Source organism: Aegilops tauschii, chromosome 2, assembly GCF_002575655.3.
Source record: "Aegilops tauschii subsp. strangulata cultivar AL8/78 chromosome 2, Aet v6.0, whole genome shotgun sequence".
Taxonomy (NCBI): Eukaryota; Viridiplantae; Streptophyta; class Magnoliopsida; order Poales; family Poaceae; genus Aegilops; species Aegilops tauschii.
The window spans coordinates 260094672-260115999 of NC_053036.3; the positions used below are offsets into that span (position 1 = coordinate 260094672).

General features: G+C 49.2%; 1 long non-coding RNA gene across 1 annotated transcript; it reads left to right on the forward strand.

The window, feature by feature from the left end:
* The first annotated feature begins 6356 nt into the window (after nucleotides 1-6356).
* On the forward strand, nucleotides 6357-10354 carry LOC109743991 (uncharacterized). The gene is made up of 5 exons (XR_012202437.1): nucleotides 6357-6671; nucleotides 6768-6855; nucleotides 7198-7381; nucleotides 7864-8005; nucleotides 9564-10354. It is a non-coding gene; the product is annotated as an uncharacterized lncRNA (long non-coding RNA).
* The last annotated feature ends 10974 nt before the right edge of the window (nucleotides 10355-21328 follow it).

The following is a 21328-nucleotide window of genomic DNA, read 5'->3' on the forward strand; positions in this document are numbered from 1 at the left end:
TGTGTCCTTTGTGTTTTTGTTTTTACTTTAAGAACCATGCTAGTATGAGATAGCCCTTCATTGATTTATAGAATACTTCATGTGCTTCACTTATATCCTTTAAGTATGATCTTATAGAATTGCTCTTTGTGCTTCACTTAAATCTTTTGAGTATGGTTTTATAGAATGCTTCGTGTGCTTCACTTATATATTTTGAGCTTGGATATTGGTTAGTCTATATTAATTGTAGAATGCTCCATGAACTTCACTTATATATTTTGGAGTATGAATAATAGTATCATCTAAAGCGGGTTTGGAAGAGTGTCAACTTTAGGAATTAGTGATCCCACTATTCCGAATGAGAAGAATTTTGCTTATGTGGAGAGCAGAAAAATTTCTATGCTTGTAGATCATGAAAAGAATGCTTTATGTGATGTTTATATTGTTGAATTCATTCATGATGATCCTGAAAATTATTATGAGGGAGGAATATATGCTTGTAGGAGTTGCAATAATACCAAGTTTCCTCTCTATGTGCTTAAAGTTTTGAAGTTATACTTGTTTTGCCTTCCTATGCTAGTTGATTCTTGTTTCTATAAATTATGTGTTCACAAAATCCCTAGGCATAGGAAGTGGGTTAGATCAAATATGCTAGTCATATTCTTCATGATGCTCTCTTTATGTTTCAATTCTTTTCTTTTATGTGAGCATCATTGAAATCATCATGCCTAGCCAAAAGGCATTAAAGAAAAGCGTTTGTTGGGAGACAACCCAATATTTACCCTTACTGTTTTTGTGTGATTACATGATTAAGCTACTGTAGTAATCATGTTTTATAGCTTTTGTTTCAATAAAGTGCCAAGTAAGACCTTTGGGAAGACTTGGGTGAAAGTTAATGTAATCTTGCTGTAAAAAACAGAAACTTTGCGCTCACGAGATTAGCTATCATTTTTTTACAAAAGAGTGCTTCTGAGTTGATTCTTTTTTCAGAAGATTAATAGACAAATTCCTCACGTCCACCAATTTATTTCATAAATTTTGGAGTAGCAGAAGTGTGGTTTCTGTTCAGATCAATACAGACTATTCTATTTCTGACAGATTCTGTTTTCATTGCATAGTTTGCTTGTTTTCTAGTTTCTATGGCTTATATTTCTCAATATAAATTGTAGAAATGATATGGTACAACAGGCATTGTGTGAGAACAATTATGAACCTTGTCTTTGACAGTACCAAAGTGAATGGTTTACTCTTTATCATACTAACCTATCTCACGAAATTCCGTTAAGTTTTGTGTGATTGAAGTTTTCAAGCTTTGGATGAGATATTGATATGAGGAGAATAAGGAGCAGAAAAACCCTAAGCTTGGGGATGCCCAAGGCACCCCAAGGTAATATTCAAGGAAGACTCAAGCACCTAAGCTTGGGGATGCCCCGGAAGGCATCCCCTCTTTCGTCTTCGAAACTATCGATATACCTTACTCGGAGCTATATTTTTATTCGTCACATGATATGTGTTTTGCTTGGAGCGTATTTTAAATTCTACTTGCTGTTTGAATAAAATCATTGGATCTGAAATCTCGAGTGAAAAAGAATCCTCCCATGTCTAGTTAATTATTTGACTACTCAGTGTCCTTCACTTATGTCTTTTGGAGTAGTTTGTCATTTACTCACGTGATTCACGTACATCCTATGAGTAAATGGTTGAATGAATTGAATATCATAAATCTGAATTTATATATGTTTCATATGCTTATACCATGGGGAGTAATGACTTCACACAGAATAATTATAGGTAGTAAACTTATTGAAGGTTAGCAAACGCATAATTGGTAACTTGAACAATTCATGAAAGAATATTGAAGGAAGAGAGATTTCACATATAAATATACTATCTTGGACATCTTTTGTAATTGTGAGCACTCATTAAAATATGACATGCTAAAAGGTTGATGTTGGACAAGGAAGACAACTTAATGGGTTATGTTTTCCTATATCCGAAACATTATATTGTCTTGGATCATCCAACATGTTGAGCTTGCCTTTCCCTCTCATGCTAGCCAATTTTTTTGCACCAAGTAGAAATACTACTTGTGCTTCCAAACATCCCTTAAAGCAGTTTTGCCATGAGAGTCCACCATACCTACCTATGGATTGAGTAAGATCCTTCAAGTAAGTTGTCATTGGTGCATGCAATAAAAATTGCTCTCTAAATATGTATGATCTATTAGTGCGAAGAAAATAAGCTTTATACGAACTTGTGATAGGGAAGAAATAAAAGCGACGGACTGCATAATAAAGGTCTTTATCACAAGCGGCAATATAAAGTGACGTTCTTTTGCATTAAGATTTTGTGCATCCAACCATAAAAGCGCATGACAACCTCTGCTTCCCTCTGCGAAGGGTCTATCTTTTACTTTTATCTTCTACCTTTATACAAGAGTCATGGTGATCATCACCTTTCCTTTTTACACTTTTTCCTTTGGCAAGCACCTTGTGTTGGAGCAGTCCGGATATATATATCCACTTGGATGTAGGTTTTCATAAATTATTATTGTTGACATTACCCTTGAGGTAAAAGGTTGGGAGGCGAAACTATAAGCCCCTATCTTTCTCTGTGTCCGATTAAAACTTTGAACCCATAAATATCACGTGAGTGTTAGCAATTGTGAAAGATTAAATGATAGTTGAGTATGTGGAGTTTGCTAAATCAAAGCTCTGACATAGACCCTTCCTGGAAATAAGATGAATTGCAATTATTTGATGACTGGGAATATAGTTTGTTAGTTTTCAAGAAAGTTTATGATCTATACTTTAACATGTGAATAGCTTGTTACTTGATCATGAGAAGTTTTATGAATTGAGCTACTGTTATGATATATAATTATGCTAGAAAAAGGTATTGGAATTATCATTGATCAAACTTATGTACTTGCTAAGCATTCACACTTCATAAATTATTTCTTTTATCATTTACCTATTCGAGGACGAGCAGGAATTAAGCTTGGGGATGCTGATACATCTCCAACGTATCTATAATTTATGAAGTATTCATCCATATTTACAATAGTTTTATATGATTTTGGTATGATTTGATTAGAACTAACCCGGACTGACGCTGTTTTCAGCAGAACTAGCGTGGTGTTGTTTTTGTGCAGAAATAAAAGTTCTCGGAATGCGATGAAAATCAACGGAGAATTTTTTTGGAAAATATAAAAAATACTGGAACAAAATTCTACCGGAGGGGAGTCCCGTGGGCCCCACGAGGGTGGGGGGCGCGCCCCCCTATCTTGTGGCCTCCTCGGGGACCCCCTGACTTCTTCTCGACGCCATCCTCTCCTATAAATATAGAAACCTCCAAAAAATAACCTAGATCGGAAGTTCCACCGCCGCAAGCCAATGTAGCCACGAGAAATCAATCTAGGCCCTCTCTGGCACCCTGCCGGAGGGGGCCATCATCACCGGAGGCCATGGAGGAGGATCCTGGAGGGGCCATCATCGCCATGAAGGCCAAGGACCAGAGGAAGAACCTCTCCCCATCTAGGGGGTGGCCATGGAGGAGGAAGCACAAGGGGGAGAACCTCTCCTCCTCTCTCTCGGTGGCGCCAAAGTGCCATCGGGAGGGGAATCGTCGCCGCGGTGACCGTCTTCATCAACATCACCATCATCATCACCATCCTCATCTCTTTTACGCGGTCCACTCTCCCGCACCCCGCTGTAATCCCTACTTGAACATGGTGCTTTATGCCACATATTATGATCCAATGATGTGTTTTCATCCTATGATGTTTTGAGTAGATATCCTTTGTCTTTGGGTTGATTGATGATCTAGATTGGTACGAGTTGTATGTTTTATTTTGGTGCTGTCCTACTGTGCCCTCCATGTCGCGTAAGTGTGAGGGATTCCCGCTGTAGGGTGTTTGCAATATGTTCATGATTCGCTTATAATGGGTTGCTTGAGTGACAGAAGCATAAACCCGAGTAAGGGGATTGTTGCGTATGGGATAAAGGGGACTTGACATGTTAATGCTATGGTTGGGTTTTACCTTAATGATCTTTAGTAGTTGCGGATGCTTGCTAGAGTTCCAATCATAAGTGCATATGATCCAAGAAGAGAAAGTATGTTAGCTTATGCCTCTCCCTCATATGAAATTGCAATGACGACTACCGGTCTTGTTAACAATTGCCTAGGACAATTCCGCACATTGATCCATCATTATTCCACGCTCGCTATTTATAATATTTAGTAATATATTCTAACTTTATGATAACAACACCTACTTTTATGTTTTAGCTCTCCGATATCATGCAAAGTTATCCTCTTCATACCCACAACATAGTTTTATTTCTCGTTTCTAGTTCGAAGCAAACGTTCGGTGTACGTAAAGTCGTATCAGTGGCAGATAGGACTTGAGAGAATATTGATCTTACCTTTAGCTCCTTGTGGGTTTGGCACTCCATGCTTATCACTTCCACCTTTGGGAATTGCTACGATGATTCCCTGCACTTGGGGATTATCATGAACCCGCAAGTTGATCACCAAAACATACATCAAGTAGATCACGTGAATATCCCATTGTCACCACAGATAAGCACATGCAAGACATACATCAAGTGTTCTCAAATCCTTAAAGACTCAATCCGATAAGATAACTTCAAAGGAAAAACTCAATCCATTACAAGAGAGTAGAGGGGGAGAAATATCATAAGATCCAACTATAATAGCAAAGCCCGCGGTACATCAAGATCGTGCCATATCAAGAACACGAGAGAGAGATCAAACACATAGCTACTGGTACATACCCTAAGCCCCGAGGGTGAACTACTCCCTCCTCGTCATGGAGAGCGCTGAGATGATGAAGATGGCCACCGGTGATGGATCCCCCCTCCGGCAGGGTGCCGTAACAGGGTCCCGATTGGTTTTTGGTGGCTACAGAGGCTTGCGGCGGCGGAACTCCCGATGTAGGTTTCTTTTCGTGGGTTTCTGTATTTATAGGAATTTTTGGTGTCGGTCTCACGTCAGGGGGGCCTTCGAGTCGTCCACGAGGCAGGGGGCATGCCCCGGGGGTAGGGCTCACCCTCCACCCTCGTGGACAGCTCGGGACTCTTCTGGCCCAACTATTTTACTCCGGGGGCTTCTTTTGGTCCATAAAAAATCATCAAAAATTGGCACATCAATTGGACTCCGTTTGGTATTCCTTTTCTGTAAAACTCAAAAACAAGGAAAAAACAAAAACTTGCACGGGGCTCTAGGTTAATAGGTTAGTCCCAAAAATCATATAAAATAGCATATAAATGCATATAAAACATCCTAGATGGATAATATAATAACATGGATCAATAAAAAATTATAAATACGTTGGAGACGTATCAATCCTCGTCTAAAAAAGGGAAACGTCTTCTCCTCTCTACCAAACAAAACTGCCCACCGCAAACGAATGCATGCGTACGCTTTCCCTACCCTAGCCGCCGCCAACAGCCAGGCGAGTAGGGAGGCGATCTCCTTCCACCGATCTCCACCGGCCGGTGCGCTGGCCCCCTCTCCCTCCGGTCGTTGCTCCGGCGGCAGGAGGGAGGGAGGACCCCGTTCCTCCGCTCTGTAGTTAGGTTTTGGATTTGTAGGTCGTGGTGCGTCGTTGGGGTGGTAGGAGCGGCGCACAGACGAATAAATCTGCCTCAGCTTCACTTCCATACCGGCGGTGCCCTTCACGGCGGCGTCTCGGAGTTGATGGCATCGTGTCTCTGCCGATCCTTCAGATCAGCAGCGTTAGGGTTCATGGATGGTGTTGGCGAGGCGGCGGCGACGACTCCATCAGGTGTGTCTCTCCTTCTGCTCTGTCCCCGTTGCTATGGCGTTGTCTCCGACGTCATGGTGGAGCAGGGAGGTTTTGTCGTTCAGGAGTACGCGCAGGTGGTTGTCTACGCAAGTGACAGCTGGAAGATGGAGAATCTTGTGCTGGGTCTGTGGTTGAATGCTGACAGTTCTGGTTTCCTCCTCCGACGTCGTCGTCATGCGGGGGTGTCAGTTCTGAAGTTCGATGGCGTGTCCGGGGACATGTTGCCCCGGTCTGATTCTTTCAACGGCTATGGTTTTGCTTCTGGCAAACTACTTTGGAGGTCCGCAAAGCTGTTGATCAGCGATGGAGCCGCGTCGAGCTTGAGTGAAGAGGTGATATGTCTTTTTACCCTTTGCTGGCCGCTTCGGTGGTGTCGAAGGAGAGGGACAGACGTTGATATTTTGTATAGGATTTTCCTATCTTTTCAGTCTTATATGGTCGGTGCTTACGTGCCTTGTAACTCTATCTTTATTCTATATAAATGAGACACGTATTACCATGAAAAAAACAAACAAACTGCCCACCCCTTCTCTGACTCTTGAGCGAGGGCTAGGTCTCCTGCACCCGCCGCCGCCACATATGATCTCCGGCGACAGGAGATCCTGCCCTCCGGTGGATTGGCTTCACCCTCCCCCGTATCCCCACCGTATCCCCAGTCCCTTCGCCGCTTTCCCGCACACTGTCCCGACGCCACTCCCACCCACGCCCACCGATGCTGCCCCTCCCACCTCGCCCCTCCCCCGTCCCCAAATCCGCGCCGACGCCACTCTCACATGAGCCCCTGGTGGGTACTGCTCCTTCCTCCTCGCCCCGCCCATGTCCCCAAATCCTCCCCGGCGCCACTCCCCGAGGAGCCCTGGTGGGTCGCTACCCGACACCTTTTTTGCCTCGAATTCAATCGTGGGTTCACCCGGGTGTGCCTCTTTCTCCATGTGTTTTGAGTTTTGAGTTCCAGGCGAGGATTGTGCCCGGGGGGATCCAGACGACGTCGCGGTGCACCCGACCGAGGACGAGCTCGTGTGTGCCACGGCCAAGGGGTGCAGGTACATGACTCTACTTCTCTATCTGCCTACTTGTTTGTGCTCCGCTCCATAGTTTAGATAATGTTGAGTCGAGCTGAGTTGAGGGGAGTCTTTGTTGTTGAACATACGTGTAAAGTCCATCATGGAACAATGGATGTCAATGGAATTTCAGTTTTCATTTTTTTTACCGAGATTGAATTTAGTGTTCTTGACCACTACATGTTCAATATAAATAGTATAGAAGATTGATTAATGGACTGCACCTTGCAAACTGGGAGATATATTCTTCCCATTTAAGCTTATGTTTTGCAAACTGGAAATGGAAACTAACAATCATTGTTTGTTTTCTGGCGTGAAATGTAGATTGTGAAATCTTGGTGCCATCTAGGTGAAATGTCTGTTCAAGCACTGTCCAGCAGTTTGAGATCTCGGTCAATGTGGAGGTGCCCTGCCATGACATGATGTTAGATGCAGCAACTACGACTATGGTTGCGTCTGTGGCTGGCAAAAAAGGCAGCCGAGACATCCTTGGAGTAAAGTTTACAAGGTAATCATGAGCTGATTTTCTAATGTGCGTGATGTCACACTGGAGAATGTTGGTGGTCTTGATTTGTTGAAGAAACAAATTGACTGGTGCATTCTTCACTGTATAAAGCACCCCAATGTTTACAAGGTAATCACATAAGTTGTGTTATGCGCCATGTTCTTCTGTTTGTTGTGTTATCTGGTCATCACAGTGATTAGTAGTTTAAAAGTTTAAGTGACCTCTGAATTCGTCCTAAAGGTGGTCTATAGACATTTGTGCTTCTTATATGCATTTTATAAGTTGTAGCAGGGCACCTGAATGCTTAAAATACTAAGTATTCATAATTGTTTTCATGCTCCCCTTTTTTTTGTCTGCCTTTGAAGGATTTGAGTGAACTTGCAAGTTGGTTTCTGCTGTTTGGACCTTCAGGCTATGGAAAGACACAAATGGCAATTGGTTTTGAGATTGTCATATTATTAATGCTAGATTTCTTTTTTGTATAGAATGTTGAGATGTTACCTTTTCCTGAGCTGTTGAACAAGTATATTGGGGAGAGTGAATCAGGAGCACACTGGCGGATCAGGAACGAGTGGTGCTGGATGGACGAGAACTACGCTTCAATTGCATCAGAAGCACACTGGCAAGGTATGTGCCTCTCCTTCTCACACACATGTCAACATGTGATTTTTTAAGAAGCTAATTCGGTGTGGCAAGAACATCATACTTTAGACATGGTTTTGCGGATCGATGTGCTTTGTCCATTTTTCCTTCAGGAAAGAATTGCATTTTCTTTGAGAATGTGCCTTCAACACACTTCCAAATTGCCAACCATCATCAATTCTAGTCTCAAATCAGATCGATAGGAATGCAAATTTTATCTGAGAATGTGCAACAAAAACACATTGAAATCCCAATACCAATGCCTTTGAGAAGTAGCTGTGATCCCTCAATTATTTCTTGAGAAAGTAAACATATTTGACCACATAGTTTTTTTTGTAAATTTAGATCATACTACTTATTGTTCTCCGAGCTCTATAATAATATTTATCCTTAATCTTTTTGTGTAGACAGCTCCTCAATACCATGTTTACTATTTTGATCAAGTTAGAGAAACTGCCAGGGAAGTAATGCCTTGCTCGGTGTTGATTTCCTACAATTAGCAAGAGTAAACACAAAATCTGAGTGCAGACATAAAAATTTAGGTGTACTCAGTGTTGTAGTGAGCAGAGACCGAGATACAATTAATTGAGCACCTGGGCCTCCACGACATCTACGACACCGCCTATGTGTGCTCCCTTTCAGACTTCCCTTCCCAGCTTTATTTTTGTAGTTCCGCCGCTTCTCAGAGATGGTCAGGTTCACATTGTTGGAAGTGAAATTGCATCTAACAAAAACTTCTTGCATTTTCTAATTTCAGTGATGATAGGATACATTCCCTCTCACATGTGGAGATAAGGAAATCATAGTAGGAAAGGAAAATAACAATTTCCCATCAAGCTGCCATATATTTCACTTCAATGGTTGCAGACCTATTGTTGATTTCTCTCTAAGTTCCCTGAGGCATTTATTCTTCAGGATCATTACTACTTAGAGATGCAGTTGTCGCCAAGAGTTTAGTAATTATTGGAGGCGTGATTAAGAAGCTACATTGTTGCACACTTTGCATTTTATTGCTTGTTGTATATTAAAATGAGTGCAACCCAGATTTATTGATGTCTCCTTAAAACTGAATTGTTTGTTAAAACACACACACACACGCACGCACACACACACACACACACACACACACACACCCGCACACGCACACACACACCCGCACAAGTGGAGTTCCTTCAAACGTACTGTACTTGATAGTGTTCCCAAGTTATGTTAGAGTAGAGATATGCCAATTTGTCTTTTTGAAGTGAGATGGTGGTTTAGGAGACACCATGACTGCCAGGAGAAAATATGCAAGGAAGAGAAACTATTTGAGTTTATTTTATTATAGTGTTAGAACTTGTCTCCTCATAACACAGAGGTCAGCCCAGCTTTTTCATAAAACAGAGTTTTGTATCAGCAACAAATGGTTGAACTGTTGGAGGTATAATGAAAGTGATTGCAAGTTCACATAATAACATGTATATAAGTTTTGTCCTTTGTCTCCATATATATTCTTTATTATGGTCGGGCGACCGACTCAGCATCCCTGTCACCATTGCTACAGGATGGCTCCTCCCAGTTTGAGAGATTCGCGTGGTGATCACTGATACACAGCTGCAGCCAGAGGTGTTGTCCATAGGTGAAGCATCAACCTGCCATTTGTGAGCCGTTAGGAGCTGCTGCGTCGCACTGCCAGAGTGATCGCCGTCGTTGTTTGCCGGAGCAGAGCCATGCCTGTCATGCGCGTCTCGCTGGATTAAAGCCACGGCTGTAGTCAAACACACTGACAACGGTGCTATGAGGAATGAAGGACAACCTGGACGTTGGATGTCAGGGCAGGGTTGAGGTAGAGGAACTTGAATGTATCTTCGAGCAGGACGGCGGTCAGTCAGTTCGGCCTGGGTGCTGAGTGTCGACCCTCTCGTGTGCAACAACTGTAGGATGACGTAGAGCTTCAAGATGGGGCGATAGCAGGATGTTGCGGAGCTTGGTGAGATCGAGGCCATGTTGTGGAGGCAGGCTGGACGGCTAGAGGACAGACTGGACCAGAGGTACGGCGAGGGTAGCATGGCCTGGTTTTGCGAGATGTTAGGCTCAAATGAAGGCCAATTAGTGGTGCAAAAAATAAATGAATAGTTAAGAACAGAGATGCATGTTGCTTCACGCGCATTGGATCATTTCCGAGGTTCTGGGAGAGGGGATTATGAGTGGCGATAGGTATGCATATGTAAATGCCAGTTGGTTGACAAGAACGGAATGTGTGTGTCAGACTGATTGCTACAAGTTCAAAATGAATTTACCATGTTACCAAGAGGTGGTACAGAAAAAACGCTTTCTTGTACGCGGTACCTCAAAGTTTCCCCCCTGCTTTTTAATAGATACTCCCTCCGTCCCATAATATAAGAGCGTTTTTTATACTAGTGTAGTGTCAAAAACGCTCTTATATTATGGGACGGAGGGAGTATTTTGCATATGAATGATACATTTTGGTTTTGTTCGTTATTCGCCTCCCCTTTATCTATCTGTTGACCGAGCCTCCCTCCCGCTAGAGATGTCATAAAATACATGGAATCAAACCCTCCTAGCAATAACTAGCCGTACCCGCGCGGCGCCGCGCACCATTGATGTTGAGATTTCATACGTGGTAAGGGAAATACTCATGTGTTGTTAATTTTTCAGTTGTTTGATTGGTTGCTAGTTTGACCATCTTTTCTTTGCTCGGGTGTTCAAGAATCATTGATGTATAACTGGATTGGTCGAGTTTATGGAACCATAGCTTTTTTTTCCTTTTATTTAAGTCTGATGTGTAACTGGATTGGTTGTGTATATAATGATGGAGAACTTTGATGGAGTATCTCATAGTGAAATTATGCTAGATGACAAGGGATCTTGAAAAGCGAGATTTTTCTTACATAAAATATGGGATACATTTCATACAGTAGAAACTACATTTCAATACTACGCCCCAAAATTGTTGATTTCATGATCTATGATAATCCATATCATTCTTGTACGGACATCTGCCAAAGTAGTGCTAGTGATGAAGTAGTAAAGAGCTTGTGGAAACTCTTGAAAGCGTCCTGTGGTAGCTTTGGACCAATATGAGGAGACTATATATGAGTACATATGCAATGGTATATGAATATGAAACGTTCTCACATATGTTTGATAATATGTTGGTCTTGTGAATTCTTTCTGCTTGGCGGTGACTTGTTGGTGCGCCATGTTGAATTGACATTGCTTCAGGTGGGCCCACTCATGTGTGGAAAATAAGGTTCTCTCCGCGGCATCAAAAGCCTGATATTTCTGCATTGTTTGGTACTGTTCATCTTGCACGGAAGGACCTTTCTTCGTTAAAAACATAAGATAATGAAAGCAACGAAATTGTTTCAAGACAAAGAGGCTAGTAATGTGTACACAACCCTATTAGTACAGTTATTAAAGTAACCGGCATACTTTTTTAATCATTACCAGTCTTCTTCATATAACATACTGGAATTCTTTTTGCAGCTCGAAACAATTAATAAAGTATTGACACGTGTGACTTTATGGGGGATCTGCGGGGTGTAACATGTTGGTGCACCTAGTGAATTCTGTGGGATGTGAGACATTTTTTGCATGGCTGCATGGATGTGACCATGGTTGGTGCAGCGTGATGTGACCAAGTGCATGTTTACTTGAATTTATACATTAATGTTAATTGCCTTCTTCTTTTTTGCGCGAAAATATCAATTGCCTCTATTGCTAGCTGACGGAACCTTCACCGCATGTCATATAAAATAAATCGATTCACTATTAGCTGACTGAACCTTCATCATATGTAATATAAAATAAGTATTGAAAAGATTTTTGTTCTCTTTGAAGTAGTGAAGAACTTCAAGCTCATATTACTTTATAATTTATTATAAAGATTCACTAGACTGTCAACCGTACTAATTAGGAAATGAACATGCAATACACATTACGATGTCAAAGAGATAAAAATACATGCATGCACACATGGAAGGAATGCATTTCTTCAACTACATCAACATCATTAACTCTTGCCTCGCCTCAATAACAATCTATCACATCAGTAAGGCCTAGGCCTTTGATTGTCGGGGGAAACGACACCTATGGGATCACAAGAATCCCTACTACGGTTGCCGGGCCGCAGGGTTGCAAGAAGAGCAGGATCAGTAGCCAGCACAAAGAGCGTTTACCCAGGTTCGGGCCGCGAGGATGCGTAAAACCCTAGTCCTGCTTTAGTGGGTGTATTTCAGAGAGTTCTTGAGCTCTCGAACTAGCTGTGGTGAGTGTGTGGTTCGAAAGAGCCGAATCCTTCTCCAGTATGCCATGGGCCTCTTTTTATAGTCGGAAGGGGTTGCCACAGTGGCACACAAGAGGTGGAAAGGCGCACAGTGCCCTGAGCTTATCGCTCGTATTAAGGACAAGACGCATTTAATGCGTAGCTTAGGTGCCCCCCTGCTTTATCGGGGACGGGGGCGAGGCCCGTCCCGTCCGTCGCCGCTCTTCCTTGCTTCGACACGCGCCTTGGCCAACGATGCGTGCGGCGCCATGTAGGCAGGCAGGCAGCTGAGGTGGCGCGGTGGTGGAACCTTCACGAAGATCTGCATGCCGCCACGCAGGCGCTCGATGAGTTGGCCTGGGGGCTGCATGTTGCCACGCAGGTGCCTGCCCAGCTGGTTGGGCTGGCAGCTGCATGTGAACGGCGGTGGAAGCTTGGTTGGCGTGGGCTTGGCGGTGGCCCTGCTGGCGTCCTTGGTGAGGGCCTTGCCGGGTGGCCCGGCAAGGGTCTTGCCGTGGCGCGCTGTCGTCCCCGGCAAGGGCCTTGCCGGGGGTCTGGTGGCCTTCCTCGGCAAGGATCTTGCCGAGGATTGTCGTCTTCTAATCCTCATCTGATCTTGAATATGTCTTCACAAAGATCTGCATGCCACCACAGAGGTGCCTTCCCGAGCCCTGGCCCCACGTGGATGATGGCGTTGGGGACCGTGGGCTCAAGGGTGGCTCGCTCTGTTGGCGTGGGGCGAGCTGCCCCGGCAAGGGTCTTGCCGGGGCTGCTGAGGCTGCCCCGGCAAGGGTCTTGCCGGGGGAGCCTGCTTCGTCCCTCTGCTCCTTGTGGTCTCGGCCTTGGCGTTGCTCTGATTATCTTGGGCTTCGGTCTTACCTTGGCTCACCTCCCCTGTTCTGCTTGGTGTGACCGTGGGCGCGGCTCCGACTGCCCGTGCACAGGTAAAGGGTACAAAAGCGTGCCCCTCTTTTTGTACACCGACAGGAGCCCCCGGGCCTGGGCCACACATAAGCGCGACACGTTGTTGGGCCAGGCCCAAAACGGTGCGCGGGCAGGCGGGGCGGTTTTTACCGTGGTAAGACTTTTCGCGCGCTGCGCTTCCCACGACCCGCGCGCCCGGCGCGGCGTGGAGGGCTGTGCGTGACGTGGGCAGCATGCGCGGGGCGGTTTCCACATACATGCGTCATATCGCAGTAAAGAGGCGGCTCGCGCCTTCCCTGTAAAAAGAGGGAGGCGTGGAGGCGCGGCTCATTTACTGAACGGGGCTGGGTCGCGGTCTTCAAGGCGTCCACTCCCCAAGATCACGGGGTGGGGAGAGGTGGCTTCACCCGTCCCCTCAGTTCTGCACGTCCGCCACGCGTCCTTCATGCGCCTGGGGTGGCAAGCGGTGGAGGCGGGAAATCGGGCCGTCGCTGGTTGGGGCAGCGGGTCGGTCCTGATTCCCTGCGCCTCTGGTGGCTGGATTGGCCGAGCGGGGCGGCCGAGCCCCGACCCCGCCCCTTTATAAAGAGGGGGAAGGGGGGATGGCGTCCCGCATTCTTCTGTCATCTATCTCCTCTTGCTTCTGCTTCTTCCTTTCATTCGCCATGGAGAAAGGGAACCCGGGTCCCTCGACGGTGGCGGCGAGGGTCGCCGCTCGATAGCGTGTCCCTCCTCCTCCTGAGCCCGTGGCGGTGGAACCGGCCGCGAGGGGAAGGGGGAGGGGGCGAGGCCGTGGGCGAGGCCGGGGCAGAGGTCGTAGTGCTCGAGGAAGAGGAGGACGGGGTGGCGCGCCGGCTTCGCCCCCGCCAATGGTGCCGTTCCCGATGGAAGGCCATGTCAGAGACCAGCCCCGCGAGTTCTTCATTAGGCTGCGCCGGCCTCCGCGTCGCCGTCTCCGTCTTCCCGCCCCGTTTGCTCGGGAGATGAAGCGTGACCGGCCCCAATCCCTCAGATTGCACATGAGGGGTTGTGGGAATGGGGGCACGCGGGTCGACGTCGACTTCCCGGCTCCTCGGGTCATGTACCTCCGTCGTGGGTGGAAGACGTTCAGTCGCATCCACAGCCTGACGGCGGGGCTCGTCCTCTACTTCAAATTGATGGAGGACGGCCTGCTCTCCGTCAAGGTCTTCGGAGACTTCGGGACTCTCCTGAAGTGCTGCGTGGAGAGCTCCTCCGATGGAGATTCTGACGATGGAAGCTCTTCCTCGAGCGATAGTGATGAGGAGGACAGCGGGGCAGATGACGAGGATGAGTCCGACTAGGCATCGGACGCCCCGCGCCTGGGCGGGTGCGGCAGCAGCAACATCTGCACCTGGCCGCTCCTCCGGCAGGGTTTTGCTGGGGGTGGGGCCAACTCCTCGAACTTCTCGGGGCCGTCTCCTTGGTCGGCTGGCGTCGGGAGGCTGCGGAAGAGGAAGAGGGCGGGCGGCAAGGCCGTCAACTCGGAGTACGCGGGCACCGACACCTTCGTCGCGTACCGCCGGTCCTGCCGCCTCGTCTTCCAGCTCCTTTCCCGGCACAGTCATCACCGGCCTGCCCATGGGCGGCCACCGAGGTGTTCTCTTGGTGCTTTCTGCTGCTCGTAGCTCGCCTAGGCGCCCCTTTTGTCCTCTCACCTCCTTGACCTGCCTCCTGAGGAGAGGGACAAGAAAGGGATCACGGGCACCTTATCTCTTTTTTAATCTGTAAGCCTTCGGGCCTTGTTGAACTTAAAGCTTGTAATCCCCTTTGTTCACGTTTTTCATTCCGTACGGACTGTACCTGTTGTGGGATGCATTTAGTGAAAAAAGGATGTTTGCCGGGTTTTTCGTTCGTGGGCAGACCCCGCGACAAGGAACGAATCCTTGTTATAATTTAAGATAAACGTTTTCACCCGGCAATAGGCCTTGCCGTCCCCCTACTTCGCTCGACCATTCTCGCGCCCTTGGTGGAGGCAGGGGTGAATCGGGCTTAGGCTCCTTGTTCTACTTCCTTGCCACCGCGGCTACAACCAAATCTGGGCCCAGGAGATAATTCTTGGGTATAGAAAAGGGGAGCACGGTGGCCTAGAAATAAAACGAGGTTTCACATATCCCAGTTCCGTTCCGAAATGCATGATAGAGGATGAAAGACTTATCTGGATCTGCAGCCTCCGGCAACCTTGTCTTGCCGCGGTTGGATCCTCGTGCTTGCAGCCCCCGGCAACTCTGGTTTGCCGGGGTCGGGACGCCGGTCCGTTTCCCTTCTTCCAAGTAGCTCAGCAGAAGTGCTCATGTGCCCTGCGAACCAAAGGAGGACAGGAAAGAAACAGATTGACGCACACTCGACCTCTAGGCTAAGGGTTAGTCGCCGCTAAGCACTATCAACCCTAACCAAGGAAGAGACTCGACCTAGCATGCATGCTATAACTTAGGGTGCCAGCGCTTCATTTATTTATGCTCAGGGTCTGCGCCTGGCTTTGTACAAAGGGTTACATGCCTTGTCGGCAAGGCTTGTACAAAAGGTGGCTTGCCGGGAGGCCCGGCAAGCCGCGCCTTACGGGTAAAACTTGCGAAGATGCTCTATGTTCCAGGAGTTGTCCAGGAGTTGCTCATTGGGGCAGCATCTTCGGTCTCCAGGCGGACTGCGCCAGGCCTGGTGACTCGTATTACCCGAAGGGCCTTCCCACTTTGGCGTCAACCTGTTGGAATTCTTGGCCGACTGAACGCGCCGAAGAACAAGGTCGCCTTCCTCAAAGCTTCGGGCATGAACCTTGCAGCTATGGTAGCGGCGCAAGGCTTGCTGGTAGTGCGCTGCTCTCACAGCCGCCCGAAGACGATCTTCCTCAAGGAGCGTTGCGTCATCTTGGCGCAACTGCTCTTGCTCAAGCTCATCATAAGCGAGCTCGAGGTGACCCGTATATGAGTTCCGTGGGGAGAACTGCTTCTGCCCCGTATACCAGGGCAAAAGGTGTCTGGCTGGTGGCTCGATTTGGCGTCGTCCTGATCGACCAAAGAACCGCCAGTAATTCATCAATCCAGCGCCTTCCGCTCTTGCACAGCTTGTCAAAAGTCTTTGTCCTTAGGCCTCGCAACACTTCAGAATTTGCCTCTCCGCTTGGCCGTTGCTCCGTGGGTTTGCCACGAAAGCAAAACAGACCTTGCTGCCGAGGTCTTGAATATATTGCATGAAGGTGTGGCTCGTGAACTGCGTGCCGTTGTCGGTGATGACTCTGTTTGGCACACCAAAACGGCAGACCAGTCCCTTGAAAAACTTGATAGCTGATTGAGCAGTCACCTTTCTCACTGCTTCCACCTCCGGCCACTTTGTGAACTTGCCGATCGCAACGTACAAGTACTCAAAGCCCCCGACAGCGCAGAGGAAAGGGCCCAGTATATCGAGCCCCCAGACCGAGAATGGCCAGGAGAGAGGGATCGTTTGAAGGGCTTGAGCTAGTTGATGAAGCTTCTTTGAATGGAACTGACACGCTTCACACTTGGTTACTAGTGCCGTCGCAACCTGGAGGGCGGTGGGCTAGAAGAAACCTTGCCGGAATGCCTTCCCGGCAAGGGCCCTCGACCCTATGTGGGAGCCACATATGCCTCCATGTATCTCCGCCAACAGCTCCAGTCCTTCCTCCCGGGGGATGCACTTCAATTTCACACCGTTTGAACTTCTCTTGTATAGGACGTCATCGACGAACTGGTACAGGGCGGACCGGCGGGCTACTTTTTCTGCTTCTTCCTGCTCCTCAGGAAGCTCCCCTATTTGGAGGAATTGGACGGTATGCTGCGCCCATGCTGGAGCCTGGGGCTCGACGGTAAGGACCAAATGCATTTCTTCCGCCATGGGAGCGGCTGTCTCTACGGCCAGGGCTTGACGCCCTGCCGGAGCCAGTTGCTCTTGGGCAGGCTCAGCGTCCGCGGCAGCACCCTTGCTGGCAGCCCCAGAGGGTTCGGTAGGAAAGTACTTGTCGGGACCTGATTTTCTCCGCTTGTTCTGCCCCACTGATGGTTCGACGGATGGTTGAGTTAACCGGAGCAAAAAGGTACCTGGTTCCATAGGTAGCTTGAATGCGGCACGCTTTGACAGGTAATCGGCGATGTCGTTCTCCGCTCGAGGGACGTGCTCCGCTTGGATACCGTCAAAACGTTCCTCCAGCTTCCTCACCTCATCTACATAAGCTTCCATCAATGGGCTCTGATAATCCTTGTTGACCTGTCTGACAACGAGCTGCGAGTCACCCTGACGATGAGCTTCTTAACCCCGAGGTCTGCCGCGATCCTGAGACCGGCAAGCAATCCCTCGTACTGAGCAGTGTTGTTGGTGGACATCTCCCTGGGGAAGTGCATCTGGATCACGTACTTGAGGTGCTCTCCGGTGGGTGCGACGACCAGCACACCGGCACCGGCGCCTTGCAGCGAGAAAGCCCCATCAAAGTACATGATCCAGTCTCGGTCTGCTTCCTTGCCGGGAAGAGTGGTCTCCTGGATTTCTTTGTCAGGCGTCGAGGTCCATTCTGCAATGAACTCCGCCAAGACTCTGCTCTGAATTGTCGAGGTACTTTCAAACTTTAAACCAAAGCTTGACAACTCCAAGGCCCATTCTACAATCCTTCCAGTCGCATCTGGGTTATGCAGTATCCGTTGTAATGGGAGGCGGGTGATGACAGTGATCTCGTGGGCTTGGAAGTAATGACGCAGCTTCCCCGAGGCCATAAGGAGGCCGAAGAGCAATTTCTGCACACCGAAGTACCTCGATCTAGCTCCCTGCAAGAGGGAGCTGACAAAGTAAACCGGGTGCTACATCATCTTATTCTTTTGAACCACCTCACTTGACTACGCGGGCACTGCCTCGGTGGCATCAGACTCTGCCGGGGGCCTCGCCTTGCCGGCACCAGGCCCTGCCGGGGGAATTTTGGGCTTGCCATCCGCTGGTTCTGCCGCCGTCACTGCCTCCTCGTTGACCTCCCTCTGTGCCGCTAGCGCGGCGCTGACCACTTGATTCGTCGCCGACAGATACAGCAGCAACGACTCTTGTGGTTTAGGTGCAACTAGTATTGGCGTGGAGGAAAGGTATTTCTTCAGATCCTGCAATGCTGCCTCGGCTTCTAGGGTCCACTCCATTGGGCCTGCCTTCTTCAAGATTTTGAAGAAGGGAAGGGCGCGCTCGGCGGACTTGGAGATGAATCGGCTCATGGCGGCAACGCAGCCGGTGAGCCGACGCACATCCTTGATCCGCTTGGGCGCCTCAATCTGCTCAATAGCCTTGATCTTGTCTGGGTTTGCCTCGATCCCGCGCTGCGACACAAAGAACCCGAGAAGCTTGCCGGATGGAACGCCGAAGACACACTTCTCAGGGTTCAGCTTGAGGTTGATCTTGCGCAGGTTAGCAAATGTCTCTTCCAGATCTTGCACAAGAGTTGGCCCGTCCTTGGTTTTGACCACTATGTCATCCATGTATGCTTCCATATTTCTATGGAGCTGAGGTTCAAAACCAATTTGGACTGCTATTGCGAACGTTGAGCCAGCACTCTTCAACCCGAAAGGCATCTGTAAAAAGCAATACGTACCACATGGGGTGATGAATGCTATCTTTTCTTCATCCTCTCTTGTCATGAAGATCTGGTGGTAGCCCGAGTAGGCGTTGAGGAATGATAACAGATCACACCCGGCTGTGGAGTCAACAATCTGGTCGATGCGCGGCAACGGGAAGGGGTCCTTAGGACAAGCCTTATTGATATCTTTGTAATCAATACACAGTCTCCACTTCCCATTCGCCTTGCGCACCACTACCGGATTGGCCAACCACGTCGGGTGGAGCACTCCTCTCACCAAACCTGCCGCTTCCAACTTCCTGATCTCCTCTGTGATGAACTCCTGCCTCTCCAGAGCCTGCTTTCTGACCTTCTGCTTGACGGGCCGCGCGTGGGGGCAGACAGCTAGGTGGTGCTCAATCACCTCCCTGGGAACACCGGGGATGTCGGATGCTTTCCACGCAAACACGTCGACATTCGCCCGCAGGAAGGTGACGAGCGCGCCTTCCTATTTGCTGTCGAGGGTGGAGCCTATGGTGAAAGCCCCTCCCGTGCCATCCTCCCTGACGGGCACCTTCTTGGTCTGCGGCGGCTCGACCCTGGATCTCTTGCTCTTGTCGGTAGAGCTCTCTGGCACGTCCTCGACGGTAGCACAACACTCCGAGGAGGTGCGCTTGCTGGAGTGGGCGCGAGAGGTCTTGCCGGGCTTCTTCTTCCCTCCCGGGCCTTCAGCGGCAGGAGTAGGTGCCTTGACGGCAGCTGCTGCAATTGCTTCTCGGTAGAGTTGATCGGCGCAGATCAACGCGTCCTTGTCGGAGGGGACGGAGATGATGGTCAACGGCCCGGGCATCTTTAGCATGTTGTAGGCGTAGTGTGATGCCGCCATGAACTTGGCTAGTGCCGGGCGGCCGAGGATCTCGTTGTAGGGCAAGGGGATCTCGGCCACGTCGAAGATGATCCTCTCCGTCCTGTAGTTCAACTCTCCTCCAAACGTCACGGGCAGTGTGACCTTCCCCTTCGGCTGGCTCCTCCCCGGATTGACCCCTTGAAACGTGCCCGTTTCCTCGAGGTCTCCATCAGGGATTTGCAATCTTTTGATCACGACAGGCGAGATCAGGTTCAGGCCAGCCCCGCCGTCAACCAACATCTTGTTCACCCTGAGGTTGCGTATCGTTGGTGAGACCAACAATGGCAAACACCCGACCGCGGTAGTGCGGTCAGGGTGGTCCTCGGCGTCAAAGATGAGGGGCGTGCTGGACCACTTTAGCAGCTTCTGAGCGTCGAACGACGACTCCGTTGCTGTAATCTCACGCGCCCACTGCTTGAGCTGGCAGTGAGAGGTATGCAGCAAGGCGCCACCGACGCATATGGCCTCTGTAGCCTTCTGGAACCATTGCTCACCAGACTCGTCGTCCTCGTCATGGTCATCGTCTTCTTGTTTCTTGTCACGGCCCCGGGCGGGCCTCTCTTGCTGGTTGTCCTTGCCGGGGCGGCTTCCTTGGCTGCCACGCTTCTTGCCGGATCCCTCAGCACCACCCTAGTCCTTCTCCTTGTCCTGCCTCTCATACTCAGCTTTTTGCTTCTCAGCAAGCAGCTCGACTTGTCGGCAGTTCTGGAGGTCGTGGCCCTTGGTGCGGTGGATCTTGCAGTATTGCTTGCCGGAGCTTCCTGGCTTGTCGGTAGCCTCCAAGGCCCGGCAGGTAGCGCACCCGGCAATCTCCTTGCCGGGGGCGTCTGCCTTGACCTTCTTGCCGGCACCAGTATCGTTAGATCCCTCAACGGCAAGCACGGCCTTGCCTTTGCGTTTCCTGTTGCGACGCCGGCCTTTCTTCGTCGGGATGGCGGCGTCTTCATCGGTAGAGTCGGTTTCCGCGCCGGCGTCTTCGCCGGGGTACTTCCTTCCCTCTTCAGCCCGAGCGCACCTATCGGCCAGAACGTAGAGCTCGGCCATATCCTTAACTTTGGTCATCGCCAGCTCTTCGCGCATCTTGCGGTTGCGCATGTTCTGGTGGAACACGCTGATCACAGCGGCAGGATGAACGTCGGGGATGTTGTACTACACCCGGCTGAATCTCTGGATGTACTTGCACAGGGTTTTCCCTTCCTTCTGGGGAATGATATGCAGATCACTGGCCTGGCCATGAGCTTGGTGGCCTCCTGTGAAGGCGCCAACGAACTCATGGCACAGATCCGACCAAGAAGAAATGGAATCCACCGGCAGGTGCATCAACCAAGACATCACATTGGGCTTCAGCGCCAGCGGGAAATAGTTGGCGAGCACCTTGTCGTCGCGAGCTCAAGCAGCCTGCATCGCGATGGTGTAGATGCTGAGGAACTCGGACGGATTGGTCTTGCTAGTGTACTTCTCGCCAACGTTGGGCTTGAACGTGCGGTGGGACGGCCACTGGAACTGCCGCAGCTCACGGGTAAAGGCCGGACAACCCACCTCGTAAGATAGGCCGCCGGGGCCCCCCGGTGCCGGGTGGTCCATAGCGGGTCCCGCCCGCTTGTCTGAATGGTGGCGCGTTTCGCGCCGGCGCTCGACGGTGGTTCGAGCGTCTTC